The sequence below is a fragment of the Harpia harpyja genome, chromosome 7 (assembly GCF_026419915.1).
Source record: "Harpia harpyja isolate bHarHar1 chromosome 7, bHarHar1 primary haplotype, whole genome shotgun sequence".
Taxonomy (NCBI): Eukaryota; Metazoa; Chordata; class Aves; order Accipitriformes; family Accipitridae; genus Harpia; species Harpia harpyja.
The window spans coordinates 21,373,394-21,389,149 of NC_068946.1; the positions used below are offsets into that span (position 1 = coordinate 21,373,394).

Consider the following 15,756-nt stretch of genomic DNA (forward strand, 5'->3'; position numbering starts at 1 on the left):
CAGAATTTCCCTTTCATAAATATCAAGTGCATGTGTGATGGTATAAAATCTTAGAGATGACAAAAATAAAAGAAGATAGTTCAGACAATCACTTCATACCAAATTTGTCATCTATTTTATTACTCTTTCTTCTTGTGTTTCTATGAAGATATAAGCATGATCTAGTGGTAAGAATTACGTGTTTGATAAGGAATGCAGTACTTAAATTGTATCACCTATTTATTCATTGTAGTGGAGTAAGTATTGGGCTGCAGTTATTTTTGGTGGGCTCTGTGCTGTAGCTGAAAAGCCTTTGACATTTGTGCTTCTCCAATTTGTAATTGAAAAATTATTTTAAAATCCTTGAATGCAAGAGCTTTGTGGTTCTTTATAACAACTGACTGTAATGATAAATCAAGTCAGAGGGAGTTGTCAAATAAGGTGGTAGAGGCGTTGGTGCAGTCACCTGGTTTTACTTGCCACCTTGACTAATGACATAAGAAAGAGGGAAAACATAATTAATTGGATTGATTTAGGTGAAACTCAGTTGAGAACTAATGAAAAAAACCTGTGACAGTTAATAGAGGAAATGGTACAAGGTGAGGAAGGACTGGGTAAGATGATGAGTTTTGGTTTTTTGTTTTCTTTTGTTTTTTTCTTGAAGTGAAGGGGGAAAAAAGCAACCATGTCAGGGAAAGAGGAATGAAATAGAGAAACAAGAAATGAAGGAAAAGAAATAGCATGAATTCATATTCCTCACAAAGATGAGTTTTTACACTAAGGCAGCAAAAGATAAACCAATGAAAGGAATGTATAGAAGATTTAGAGTTACTTATTCATTTAATGGATCAGGGAAATAATATTCCCTTGCTGATTGGGTAAAATTCTAGGTCTTGCTATCTACATGCCTGAAAGTTAACAGATCCAAGAGGATTGAAGGGAATAGTATAACTAAACATCTCTGAGTGAATCATCCAGAATATCAAGATTTAAATTGGTATGGCTTATCCAAATGTTCAGCAAGGGTAAGAGTATTTTTACATCCTCTGTAAATATCTTAAAATGGAGAACATCAAGGAGTGAAGGCCAGGGTGGTTACTTAGGAGGGACCAGGTCCCATGCTGCTCTCTGGTAAAACCAGAAACAGAGCAAGAACAGATTTCTTTGGCTCCTGGTTCTGCAGGAGAGTGGATTGAACTTCCTTATGTGAAAACCAGATGTGGTGCCATTTCTACAGACACATTTCCTAGCATCTGTGGAAGTGCAGTATTTTCTTTTTTTAATTTTTTTTTTTTTTAAATTGTGAGACTACCAATCAATTTTTCCTTAAAGGAGTGGGATTTTGGTCTAATGCTGCATGCCTTGTGCATCTTATATTTAGTGGAATTAAATTATTAAATGGTCAAGGTACTGTTCTGTGTGTTAAATGGTTGTTTTGTCGGTGTAGGGCAGTTGTGGATAAGGAAATAATGGGAAAATATTTGTATCAGAATTCCTATTTGAAAATACAGTTCTATTGCTCCCAGCATTTTAGTCTAATTTAGTCCTTTCCAGCAGGATTCTATTAAATTGTTTTAAATATTTCCATTAAGCTGTTCGCACTAAATTTCTCTAAAATGAGAAAATAATTTCTATGCTTTGATAATACACTAGTTCACAACTAATAACTGTCATTTTTTCTTTTTATTCTAGTACATGAGAAACTAAAGCAGCAGTAACAAAGGTTCAAAAATGTTGACAAATGAGTGATCTATTCCACGTGAGAATTAGTGTCTGCTCTGTACCTTGGCAAGAAATTTGAATGCAGAAGGGTAAGCTGGTTTTGTGATGAACTGCTTTACAGAAAAGGATTATGCAAATATTTGAATTTTTCTTGGTTGAGGTGGTTTTTTAAGAGTGGAATGAATGATTCAAATTAGATTTTTTGTTTCTTTTCCATTTAAAGTGCTTGTAACAAAACCAAAAGCCTAAGTTTATAGACTTTAGGGGTTAGAGAGGTGATCCTGTCCATTTTTCCTATTAAACAGTACCTTTGACATGAAGTCAGCTGCAGAGTGTAGGGCAGGACCAAGCTGTTGACCCAAAGCTCTCAGGGTCTAAGTAACTGTGTTTCAGTAACCCTGTTGTTGAGTGAGAGAATAATGCTTGTTGGCATGACTATTACAAATTGTCTTTTTCTCTCTCTTTTCATTCATTCTTTCATTCTTTCTTCCGTTCTTTTTCTCCTTTTTTATGCCCCTGTGTTCTCCACAACTGATAACTCAGTGCTTAGATTGAAAACACTGCTACAGTTGACTGATGCTGCAGTCCCCTTGCTTCTCTTCTCTTTAACCTAGAAAGAAAGGTTTGTCTGGATAAAGGAAAGGCAGCAGCTGTCAGTTTCCATTGATTTATTGGAAAAAAAGGCAGAATTGCAGGACTTAAAATGTTATGGGTAAGAGTTTATTTATGGAAGTGGTTGTGATATACTTGTCAAAAACATTAAATAATTTAAATGTTTTCTGAGTGTGGGTAGGGAACTAGAACTCTAGTTTTCTAGAACTCTAGAAAACTGAATATTTCATTTAGCTCAGTGAAAGGAAGGTAAGCTAAAACTATGTAGCAAATTTTTATTGTTTTGAGGTGAGGATAAGCAAAAGCATTTGTTTAGCAATCTAGTGGTTAACAAAAACTTTATCTTGGCTTGCTTATTTCAGTTGCAGCAATGTGCTTTAGAGCAAGTGCATATCACTTCATTTGATTATAAATCCCCAAATCCATTGAAGTACATCTGAGAAAGTGTAGAGCTAAAGTCAGATTAGGTTGAGTCAGTCTGTTGATGCTGCTGGCTTTCCCAAAGGTTATCTTTAATCTGGCACTGAGATGGCTATTGCTGTGATATTATAGCCTCTTCAAAGTACTCGTGATTTTATTACTTCTCAAAACCAGGTAACTAGTGTGCAGTTCCCTTCTGATCTCCTTTGTGTATCCTAATGTCTCCAGCATAGGTGTTACACAAATACTATGTTTCAAGTAAAAGTTTCTTGGATTTTGAATTATTGCTACAGCATCATCTGGTAGGTTGACCAAGGATGACTTCAGTTACTGCTGGTTTTCAGGAAGTCAGTGTGTGTGTGTATGACTTCATGCTATTACTTCCCAATTCTGTCTCAGACAGGTCCTATGGTTCTCACTTCCTGGGTGGTTGAGATGAAAGGCTGTCCTTCTTGACTTTCCTTCTAAAATAAAACAATGGGTATACAAGTCCTTAGCTTTCTTCCTTAGACTCTTTCACTACTTAGGCAAGAGTTTCTTTTTGAAAGGTCTTTCTTATGAGGCAGATGGGAGCTGAGACCAAAAAACAAAGTGGAGAGCGGTGGAGAGAAATAATAATTAAAAAATCAAAGCTTGCCACTTGCAAAAGGATCTTGTAGCCTGGGAACAAATGGAAGGAGACTGAGTCTGTCTTTCTGACAACAGCAACTCAAAATCTCTCCCATGTACGTACTAGATTCTTCTTTTATCTCTGCACTTGGAAAAGACTACGTAATGGGTCTCTCCTTCCACAGGGTGGGGCAAAGCCAGACCCATTGGCAAAAAATGTTGTTGATAGGACTTATTACCGGTCCAAAACACAGAGTCATTTTGTAGATACAGACTTACTTGAAACAGATTTATTTAAGATGCTTAGGTGCAAATTCTTTTGCTGATTTGCAGCAGGCTTATGTAGTATTTGGAATTCTGGAATTTAAAGTCAAAGCTGGTTTTATGTGCAAAGTCCTTTCTTTTAAGAACATTGAATCCTTGGGCTTTTAAAGGTGTATTAAAGGTGTATGTAGTTTTAGTGTCCATCACTGAGTAAATGAAGAATGTAACATTGCAAAGTTCCGGCAGAAATTACATGGCAAATGCATAGACTCGCACACAGAAACCTTTAGGGCCAGGATTAATCACTGATATTTTCAAAATCAGAAGTTGTTCAGTGACAGTATTTAAAAACTCCAAAACGGTGAACGTGTTCTAATTTCACTGCAGTAAAGTTAAAAGAAATGTTTCAACTTCCCTGTGTTATTTTGCAGAGGGTTAGAATTTATTTTTACTGTAGCAGTAATGTACTGCAGTAGTAAATGGTGGGAGGTTCTAGCATGCGTGACCTGGTTCAGCTGGATAACACTATTGATTTTTTTTTTTTTCAGTGCTTCTGCTTTAGTTAAATTTAACTTCATTCTTGATTAGCTCAGTGGTAAGTTGTCATTACAGCATTCGACTCCCTAAGGACATGATCTATAAGGCAGATTTTTCCAGTGGAGGGTCATGATTCAGCTAATTTACACATAATTTTAACACCAGTTGGCCTAATACCCTGAAGTGGAATTTGAGGTACTTGAAGTCCAAAAATGTAATACCATAAATTAGTGTTTATGTTAAGTACTCTTTAGAGACCTGCAGGAGGGGCCAGTGGGACACGTAATGCCCCGTGTGTTTTCAATAGGCAGGTGAAGCTAAATTCTCAAGGAAGATTAAGAAAGCAGTTGCACTTCACGCAGAATTGCCATTTAACATTTCATTGGGAAAGCTTTGTTTTGTCAAAGTTGCCATAGTATTTGTTTGCCCAGACTTTGTATTTGGATTTATATTTTAATGGCCTATTCAAATAAATGAGCATAATAAAGATGTCTTCATGTGGTTAGAGCAAGCTAATGAACTCTGACTTTTGCATTTACTGATGTTTTACATTTCTTGTAAGTTTAGTGCTGAGCTGTGTTCAGTTACTTAAAACAATTTTTCTAAGATACAGAGAATTTGTCTCCATGTTAGCATCTAAATGGTTTTGTCAAGCTGAGCTGATGTTTCAGAATGCTGTAGGCATCTGCTGTAGGCAGCAGATTGAGGATAAATGAATTGAATTTGTGTCTTTTCTGGCTATTTTGGTGCAGCCTGTCTTTGGACTGAAGTGTGGCTGTCACTTCACCCAAGATAAGATTGTCCTGAAAGATTTACTGTGTACATTAATGCTGCGGTTTCCAGTTCAGTACCACAGTACAAGCCAGTGTGGAAATTAGCAGAGACGGTCCTGCTCTTCTTCCGCTTTGTAATACTTACTGTCAGCCCTTACTTTTTGTTGGCACAACGTAGGAGAAAACTTCAACACAGTTTGTTTTGGTTTTTTCCCCTGCCCAGTTCCTTGACAGAGTTGTCTGTGCAGGACTGCTTGTGCCAGTGCAGAAGAAGGGTAGCGTGAGTGGGGGGAGTGTTTGGGGACAGAAGGCAGCGAGGACCACAACTGCTCCAAGAGTGTGTTAAATCGAATGTGAAACTCTTTACATGACTAATGATAGAGTAACATCAGAGCTAAATGTGTTTGAATGGCTGTTTCTGTGAAGTGGTTTTTAGCCAGCTAGATGGTGAGTAGTTAAAGTGCATTACTAAAGTTTCTAAAAAAAATCAGAAACTACTGTCTAGATGGTTTTTTAAGTCGCTGTACTTTAATGTGATTAAGTCAAAACTCTACAAAACATTATCTCATAAGGTGATAACTAAATTTATGGGACATGGTTTGGATCTATATGTTTTAATATTAACCATGTATAACTAACAAATATATACATTAAAAAGATTTTTTTCCCTTAAAACAATTAAAACCATTTTTGTATTTGTATAGTGTATTTGTATGGTATTCTAAGTGTGAGTAAAATATACTAAGATGGTGTTCAAATAGGAATGTGGAGTTGTTATGTACACAATCTGGATTTTGAAAATTGTTGCTATAGATCTTTAAGCCTACAGCAAAAGTAGTGAAATCTAGTCTTAATTGCAAGGTGTTTGCCTGATTGGGTTGGGGTTTTTTTGGGTTGGTTTGTTGGTTTGGGTTTGGTGGTTTGGTTTTTTTTTTGGTTGTGTGTATCGATTTCCTAGATTCAAAAGTGGATCCTGTTTTTAGGGGATGTAACAAATTTTGGTGTACCAGTACAAATTTGTGTGCTCCGTATTGTCGACCATGATCTTATTTAAAGCTCCGTTTCTCTCCTTCGCTATTTCTGCCAAGCTGCCATCATACCTCCTGTCTGTCTGCTGCTGGATCTCTGCTTCCCTTTCCAAACAGCTAGACTGGTTTTATCGCTGCTTTTTATTGGTTCCCTTTATTGCCTGTGGTACTGGCAAGGAGTCAACCAAGGCTGCAGCTAAATGATCAAAATGTAAAATTTCTTCCAGGTCTGTGTCAAGGTATTACCTTGAGCTTCTTACAATCACCTTTGTTACAGGCATCCTGCCATTTGGGAGAGAGTCACCCCTTTTTAGAGGGCCATTAAACTTTTGAAAGTTTGCAGGTGGTGAAGATTCAGCCACAATTCTAATTAAATTCTTCTTTATAGGCAATTATCCTTTTTTTAACCTGCTTCTAGGTTGCATTATTTTTATTTTTAGTTCAGCATTAGGCTTTAGCATCTCTGAAAGTCAAGCAGTTATATCGTTTTAAAACACTTTTACCTCAAACTTTTTGCAGTATTATTAAAATAAATGGTTGCATTACAGTGCCTTTTGGCATAATGTGTAAGGTCAAACTCTAATTACCCTTTAGTTTAAGGTATGTTTGAGACGTAATTCTAGCTGCTTTATCCCTGTTAATTTAAATAACCATAAGAACTGAGGACTTGCCTATAGAAGAAAGGGGTTCATCAGTACCAAGATCTGCTCTGTCATTCAGAAGCAGCAGCAGCCAGAGAACCTACTTTATGCAGTCGATGAAGTTCTTGGATGCCCTGCTGTATCAGTGCTCCAGTCTTTACAATTTGCTGTAATCTAACAAAATAGCCTGGTTCACTTTATGCATGACACAAGGAATGAAATGGTGTCCTACCCAATCACTCTCCAGCATGACAGGTGGAGATAGCTGTGTCTTAAGTGGTTTCCAGAAAGGCTGTCAACAGTCTGAATACATGTAATCTGTGTTTAAAAAAAGCAAACAAACACAAATTAATGGATTTTGTTCTTGCATTTGTGATTCTTCCCACTCACAATGTACTGTGGCTAAGTTTAAAAAGGTTAATAATAACCTGAATATAAAAGCAGTAAAGTGCCTTTCCCTGCTCATTTGAATTACATCCTTTTTGTAATAAGTTGCCACTTTCTTTTTATCCTCATCTTTAACTGTGTTGTACTACAGAAGTGGGAAGACTGAAGCTACCCAAAGTGTTTTCAAGGTCCTAAGTGTATTAGAAGTGATGTTTCCACAGTTCTGTAACCTTATTTCCTGATTTTATTAACTTTTTTGGTAATTGGGGCACTTTCACTTGCTCCTGGAATGGAGGTACAAAGACCAACTAGGTTTACAAATGTTTTGAATGTGAGCAAACATGTGTTGCTTCACCTAAATATTGTCTAGGCTGTAAATGACAGCCTCGTTCGTAAGATTTTGAGGGGTTTTACCTAAGTCTCTACTTTGACAGCTCAAAAACTTGATACATTATTTAGCCATTAATAAAAACTTACCTAATTGGCCACTAGACATGTATACTATTTAAAACACCTCTTTTTTGCATTTTTAAATGACTAGAGTTAGAAATGGAGACAAAAAATCCAGACAAAGGAGATTTCTGAATAAATGTAATTGAATCTTGCTAAATTTAAACCAAAATCTACTTTAACAGACATGAACACTTAAATTTTGGTCTATTTAGAAAAAAAAAAAAATCAAATCAAAGAAAATCAGACCTGGCTAGCCAAAAAGGTCATGTTTCAATGATGCAGAATAACAGAAAATAAAGGCCTGTCCTATTACTGTTTTTAACACTAGCACATTTTTTTGAAAAATTATTAAAGTCCTGTGAAGCTTGTAGCACCTAAAATAAAAGCGTTTTTAAATAAACCTCAAAAAAATCAGAAACATGAAGATTAACTCACCATATTTTAAATTCATTTTTTAACTTCTGCTGTTCTGGGGTTCATGGTTGTGTGGTGTGTTAAGTAGGGATTCTTTCACAGGTCCTCTTCTACATGCTGCCTTCATCTCTTCCTCTTTAAGAATGTTTTGTTTTCCTGGATGAATTTAATCCTTTTTGCAGATTTATTGCCCGAAAAGTAACTCTCAGGCATGTCCATTATCATGTGTTCACTCTGTCGTACTGGGACATTCATATATAAGACTCTTAAAAAGCATATACGCTTGACTGCCCCTCTGCCTTTGGTAATAGTCATGTCAGCAGCTCAGGGCTGAGGTGACAGTCCTAAGGGGTGGGTGCTGTGTTACCATGATCTATGAAGAGTACTCTCTTACCTTTGAATATATGACATGGCTCAGTGCTTTGGAATTTTTCATCACTAAGGTGCCATATATTTTGTGAACTGCCATTCAAACAATGTTTCAACAGATTCCTGAACGACAGTGTTCATCTAAAACTGCCAGTCTTAAGACTCTTAGTTTATTTCTTCCCTCTGCTGAGTTGTTCAAAATTAAAACTTGCATCTGAATATTCTTCTACACCTCTGATTGTTTTACTCTGTGAGCATTCTCTCAAAACACAGAGTATGTTTCCAGGTGTTCGGTTCCCAGCACCTGATTCTGTGCATTTTTTATATATGCTTTTAAATATGGTCTCTCCAGTGTGTTCTGTGCTTTACTGCTAAATGGTGGGAGAAATGTGTTCTCTTGAACATCAGTCTCTGTGTCTCTGCTCTCCCATCTATAAAATGCAACTCTGACCTATGAGGTTGGCAAGCCCTTATTGTGTCATTAAAGAAGGTGTCAAATACTTGATAATGGCAGCTATATGGATATTTAAGAAGAACAGATAGCTAAGCCAAGTGATTTTCTAGTAACTGAATTGCCATTGAGCTTAGAGAAATGATTTACTGCAGTTTAGTGAATTTCTGTTAATCAGATAAGCCGTGTTAATTGCACAGATACAGCTTCATGACAAGTACAAGATAAAGCACAGTATTTTAACCTTGAGTGAAAGTGATGATTTGTTACAAATTTAAAGGTAAGTTTATATTTCTTTATTTTTTTGGTTTGAGGAGTTGTGGATCTCCTTGCTCCTAAAAATACCCCCCATTGAAAACATGATAAAACTGACTTTGTACTTGGAAATATCACAAGATTGTACTGTTATAGAGCTTGGACCATACTAAAATCTAGCATAGAGTTTAGTGGTAGGTATCACAGAGCATTTGAGCTCTGTTCTTGGCCTTTACAGTGGCATCTTGTGCTCAGATTTTGATGCTATTGGGTAGGTATCTTTTCAATAGCAGAAATGCAGCTTATTAACTCTTGCTGAAGCGGAAGATGCACAGATCTCTGATGGTTAGCAGTCTATTGAATAAAGATAGTTCTCAAAATTAACTTTTTCAAGGGGGGGAAATAGCAATGTCTGCTAGCAACTTTCCATTTATCACCGATGAAGTTCTATACAATCTGGTTATTGACTCTGAGTCTGAAAAAGTACCAATTTGAAACTGGGACAATACAGATTAGTAAAAAGAGGTATCAAGAGGGTAAAAACAAAAATCATTTTGTCTTTGGGATGAAAAGTGCAGATCATCTAATGCAGTCAACTATCAGTTTGTATAATTTTGATCAACATATTGTAATGGAGTATTCACAAACCAGGCAAATCAATAGATGTAAATGTCACAAGTGAGGTTGTTCATCACCCTGAGCAAAGCAAAGATTTGATTTCATGTGAATGAATCTATTCAGTGCTGGAGACTATGGACACAGTGCCGGAATGCAGATGTGTAAAAAAAAAAAAAAAAAATGAACTCTGTTTAATGTGAGTTGGGGGATAGAGTTGAAGGTGATACATGGATGAGAATTCAGGGCAAAAATGTGTATCTCATGCAAAGCAACCTAGGGAGGATGCAAAGGAAAGTTTTACTGGTTTTTGTGTGTACGTTTGCTCCCTTTTGCTTTAACCAAAAAAAAAGGGAAAAGAAAACCCTGAAAAGTAAATAACATCCTTTTGACAGGAAGCTATGTAACGGTGCAGACCTGTATTTGTACCATACATTTAGACCAGTCCTGCAAGATCTTAAGAGTGCTAACATTTTAAATAATACAGTGGCAAAGTATTTGAAGACAAGATACCCCTTAGTGTCATGAAATAGCAATAAAACTACAATTAACCCAAAGTTTTGCAATATTGAATGCAAATAGCAACAACTAGCTGAAGAAAATTGTATGGTAAATGTATGATTATTTCCTAAATCAGATAATTGAGCAGAGTTCAAGGTATGGTGGTGAATCACTCCTCCTTTTATTCCAGGCAGTTGGAGGAGAAACTCTTTGGATATAAATTTCATAAATGAAAAGTAAGAGTATCATTTGGCAAAGAACTTGCTCAAGTGAACTATCCTGTGTTCACAGAGCAACAGCAAGGAATATGAGATGCCATCAATATCAAAAGGATTCATTAAGCTTGTATGGCCAGCTAGGATCGTTTGAGAGACAGAATACCTCCTGTTCTGAGGGATCCCAAAAGCATAGTGAGGAGAGTGAGCTTACTGTAGAGCTTCACTGGAATCCATGGTGAGTGCCTTGAATATGTACAAATTCAGTGATTCACAGTAGTACCACGGGCACAGTAATCCTTACTTGGGGCAGGGGGGGAATAGGTAGGGGTGTCATCCATCCCCTTTTGTTGATCCTAGCTATGTTATTGGTCATAAAATGAGGAATGGCGCCATAAAATTTGTGGAAGTTGGCACACTGTCCTGTTTGTGGTTCCACTTTTCTTCTCCATTTCTGCTTTGAAACCTCCACTTAGCGATCAGTTAATGAAATAGTAGGGAGATCTTCTGTTTGAAAAGTTACATTCTGGTTCTGTAGTAATGTTACACTAACTGTAAATTAAAGAGGAACTGTCTAAGATTGCTGTAAAAAATTTATGAAGAAAATATCTCCATTTTAATGTGCTGAATAACTACTAGAAAGTATTTTAAGTTTAGAGACATCCTTAAACAGGAATGTGAAATTCAGAAGTCCTGGGTTTTACTGCAGCTGTCAATTCTTTCAGTGACGTTGGCAAGCCATGTATTGTGTCTCTGTCTTAATTTATGCATCTCCAAGATGGAATGATAATAATCTCATGGGAGTACTTATAAACTTTACATAATGTCAGTAGATGGTTCTACATCCTTTGTTGAAAGATTTCATAAATGCTAAGTGCATTATGGGACAGGAAGCAGCTTTCCCAACATTCACAAGCAACTACCTTCCGTTGTTACACCAATTTTAGCTGTAGCATTACTTTGGCTTCGGCTTATTAGTTCTGACTTATTTATTTTTTTCCCTTGGGGGAGGGAGCATGGGGGTGGCTTCTGAGACTCTACAGAGAATTTGAAGGAAGTTCAGGGGTTGGTTCATTTGTTTTAGTTTAAGGTTGCCTTCAAATCACATTTTTCCTTTTGGCTTCTTCTTAAGTGCTGCTGTTTGGTTGTGTACATGTATTGTAAATTAAAAGACTGCAAAATACATTTTGTTTCCCATTGGCTTGATTCTAATGACATTTGAAAAGCTAATACCTGCTAACCGGTGTAACTCTAGTTTGGGTGTTAAAGCCATTCAGTTTTCAGTGGCAGCATGTTGAGGTTTTACTGCTTGAAAAGAACTCTTACACTTGCAGTTTCAGCAATATTCTCCTTTTAAAGGAGCTACAAAGTGAAAAGAATATTTTAATTTGGCTGCTATAGTAAATATGCTCTCATCTTGTTGCTTCTGATTTTAATGGAGTTTAAAAACATTGGTGGTATTAGTAGTTCCTGTGCTTTCTTTAAGAAGTCAGAGTCCGGTTATAATAAAGGATAATTTCTGGAAGGTTAAACACACAAAGCTAAACCTTTTTTGAAAAATATCACTGAGTTGTGACCAGCAAGGTACACTTTTGAAAATCCAGTTAGCAGAGACACACATTCTTGGATGAAATAGAAAGGTGAGATTAATTTTGTGCAATCATTTGTGCAGTGGAATTCCAAAAAGATTTAAATATAGGTACAAGAAACAAATTAGAGCTTGCATGCTCACAAAGTGAAGAAAAAGGAGCATAGAGGTTTGGCAGAGCGATCGGGAACTTCTGTCCACAAATACACTGTAGTACTTAATGTCTCCATTACTCCGAGCTTACAACAATGCTTCCTCTTCAGTTCCTTTCCAGCTTATCAAGGCATGTAAGTAATTTCACATGTAATTTTCTCCTAGCTGAAGTAATGCTTTATGCTTTCAGTTTTCAAGGTAACTGCTAATTAGTCATTTTGATTTTCATCTCTGTCCCCCTCAACCATAACAGAATTATTTTTTTAAATTTTTTTTTTCTTTATGTAGAAATTTGTGTTGTGGTTTACATCAGTATTGTTGAGATACTGATTTCTTTCTTTGGGAAGTACAATTTTTCTTAAGTGACCTAGATGCTGCTGTTCTGCAACAGCTACTTAAATGTTTTTGGTATTAAAGGCAGAATCAAATTGGTTCGTAAGAATTCAGTAACAGTCCGTTTTGTCCACAAGCCATCAGTGAGCCAGTTGAGAGTGCACTTCTATGCATGTGCATATATATTCAAGCAATTTCCAAAGAATGAGCTTTGCTTGAGTCTTCTTGCATAAGTTTTCCATTAAAACAGAATGGGGTTTGGAAAAGTGCAGAAAACTGTAGCTAAAGATGCGGTATGTTTGAGTAGGATTTTTATAGCACTGGGCCATAATGACTATTCCCTATTACTGAAATTCTCGTATGTTGCTCAGCTCTTTCTCTTGTATAGTTGATTCTTTGTATAGCAACATTAAAGTGTTTCCGAAAAGCAGTATTCAAGAAGTGTTCATGAAGTTGTGTTTGTATATGAATCCAAACCATCGAGTAATTTAATTTTCATTAGCAACTACCAGTATTATTTGTATGTGATTGTCCTGGAAGTAACTTAAGTAATCTGAATAGTTATGCATGGTTCATAAAATTGGCAATGTCAATGTATGTTGTTTGGGGAGGGAGGAGGAGAGAGTAGCATGTAGTTTGGTGTAACAGTTGGATATAGGGTGCAGTTTTATGTGGATAGTTCTGATTTTGTCTCACCAGCTGACTCCTAGGTTTGATTTTTGAAAGCAGCATTTTCTCAAGTGCATGAATGCAGTAGAGAGTCACTTTAAGTTCTGTGGTTTTGCTGCGGTTTCTTCTCTCAAAATGGTGTCTGTTGATAGCTATCTAGGAGAAGATTCTCCATGGCTGCGTGTTACAAGTATCTCATGAAAGAATATATGCACGCTGGTGGAGTTTTGCTCTTCATACTGGATGACAACAGTTAGCCCCTGCGAGCTGTGCTTTCCAAGGAAGTTAGCACTCGGTATTCAGGTGCTTGGTGCTTACTGGCAGGGACAGATGTAAAAGATGTATGAATACAGTTCAAGTGCAATTAACTTGTGGTCTTCACTTGCACAAATACATTTGAAAATCTGGTTTAAATGAGGTCATATTTGATACACTGTGAATCCATACGCTGGGTTCTTGAAACCTTGGTAGTGAAGCTTATATTTCTGAAAGGACTGAAGTGCTGTGAAACTGTCGTGGTTTTGCTTCAGTGTTTACAAATCTAGTCGCTGTACCCAAAGCCATAGATCAGAGTTGGTAGCTCAGATCTGTATAGAAAGAAAGGGAAAATAAATGCCTGGCATAGGCATTTAAGCCATTCAGTAGGAAACTTTCTGGCAAGGGTCTATTTCTGTTTTTTAAACACTGTTCTTCTGAAGTTTGGGGATTGTTTTTTTCTTTGTTTTTTTTCTTTTTCTTTTTTCTTTTTTTTTTTTTTCCAATTTTTGAGAGAAAAACCTAAAAATTACTTTCTTTGAAAACATTGCAGGTGTTGGTACCTACTTTTTGCATCCCTCTTTTACATCCAGTCGTTGAATTATGGGATCAGTCACTGAATCTGCTCTTAGCAGTTGTTTGAATTTTCTCCATATACTTAGGAGGATGACCTGTGTTTATTTCTCTCCTCTCGTTTGCGAGGTTCAGCACAGATTGGTGCCAACCTGGGGAGTGAGTTGCTATGTGTAGTGGTTTAAGGATCATTGTCAAAGTATCGTATGCTTGTAAAGGACAGGAGAAGACATTCTTTCATCCCCAGATATTGGAGATGCCTCACTGAGGGTTTTTCTGTGGAAAGCTGAACAAACTGTGAACATGATGTTAGGCTTGCAGTATGTTTCAACTACATGGAAGTTAATTGGAGCAGGGACTGGAATCGTGTCTTCCCAGTCCCAAGTAGCCAGTCTCATTCTGGGTGTGATGCGATGAATGTTTGAGTCTAAAGTTGCTGATCTGTCACACTTTTAAAAACTTACTTGTTCTCCTTGGTCCCAACTGTGTTAAAAGATAGAGAGCACTCCTATCCAGGAAAATTGAAGAAATTCAAGTCTTTCTAGCTTGGAAATTCTATTATGTAGTAGTCTGTATCTCAGTAATTTCTACTAACTCTAGGATGGATCAGTTGACAAAGTCTCAAAATAAGATTCATAATAACCGTAATAGTGTGCAAAATCTAAATGTTTCTCCTTAATACACATTATAGTGACCTACTTGAACACATACCTGATCTACAAGACAGAGATAAGGAGATTAATTTGTCATAAATATGATATTGTTTCCCATGCTTTTGTGTCAGTTTAACATCTGTGCTTTTAACTTCATATCACATCCTCATCAAAATGTTCAGATTCTTCATAATGTATTCAGAAGGGCTAAAGAAGACAAGCTAAAGGAATGTAATACGATAAAGCCTAAAAAACAGTATAATCTAGTTTTAAAGATACTCACTCTGAGACTCATTTAGTAGAAGTGACAAAATGGATATTGCCAACTTTTCTCAATTTTAAAAACTGTTGAAATCACTTAATAAAGCCCATCTCATCTGTATAAATACAACTTAATGCTATCCTTGAGGCTAATCAATTAAAGCAAAGATTCTGAATGAATTAATAGTAGTGAGAAATATATTGACTTTAATAGTAAGGGGTTGTGTTCAGTATCACAGATTTTAAAAGTCTTTGTGAAGTGAATGACACTTTTTAAACTTTTGTATGTCATTGCTTCAGAAGTATGTGATATATGAACAAATTGGTTATGAGAAAATGAGTTGCTAGAAACTTGTGTGGCAGTGATTTTTTTCAACATGTGACCTTCAGCACTGTGAGGGAAGTGATCATAGGAATTGCACTGTGAAAGATGAGAAAGCAAGTATATATGCCTAGAATTTATACAGGGTTCTGGTTCTCCTTTGAGGGAGAGTTGCGGAACAAGTGTCCTCAAATTACTTAAGGTATAAAAGTACGGACTTGAAGTCCTGCAGATAAATAGGTTTAAATAATGGTATCATCTTTTTTTTCCCCCACTTTTGACATGATTTTAACTTTTTAGCAGGTACTCCTCATTTCCATAAGAGGATGATCTCTGTTAATTTTGTGTTGATCTTGTACACAAAAAAAACCCCAAAACCAAACCCCAAACCAAAAAAGCTTTAAGAATTAACTGCCCCCCCCCCCCCCCCCGACTATGACTTCAAATAGTTACGAAACCATTTGTAGTGTCGTAGTTCAGAGCTCATGGGGAAAGGGTGATTCTTTCTTTCATTTTGCATTTATAATAAATGGGAGCGAGCCTGTTGACCTCCTGGAGAGAGGACTGCAGCAGAGAAAACATCTAGTGTGTACTGTGAAGCCTGTACAGGAGCAAAGATAATACGGGGGTGGGGGGGACGCAGGCACATTTCTCCTTGTTCTTCTCTTACTGGTTGTTCCCTGGTTGCTTCTGTCTAAACAGAC

At 36.7% G+C, this 15,756-nt stretch overlaps 1 protein-coding gene across 8 annotated transcripts in view; it reads left to right on the forward strand.

Annotated features, from left to right (window-relative positions):
• The window catches only part of GULP1 (GULP PTB domain containing engulfment adaptor 1), a 165,535-nt gene that overhangs the window by 54,772 nt on the left and 95,007 nt on the right, over positions 1 to 15,756 (forward strand). For 7 of the 8 annotated variants that reach the window (XM_052792411.1, XM_052792407.1, XM_052792410.1 and 4 more), the window contains exon 2: positions 1,672 to 1,790. The exons of the other annotated variant lie outside the window; for it this stretch is intronic. The gene's annotated coding sequence lies outside the window, so the exon portion shown is untranslated. The remainder of the gene's footprint in view (positions 1 to 1,671; positions 1,791 to 15,756) is intronic. 8 annotated transcript variants of the gene reach the window in all.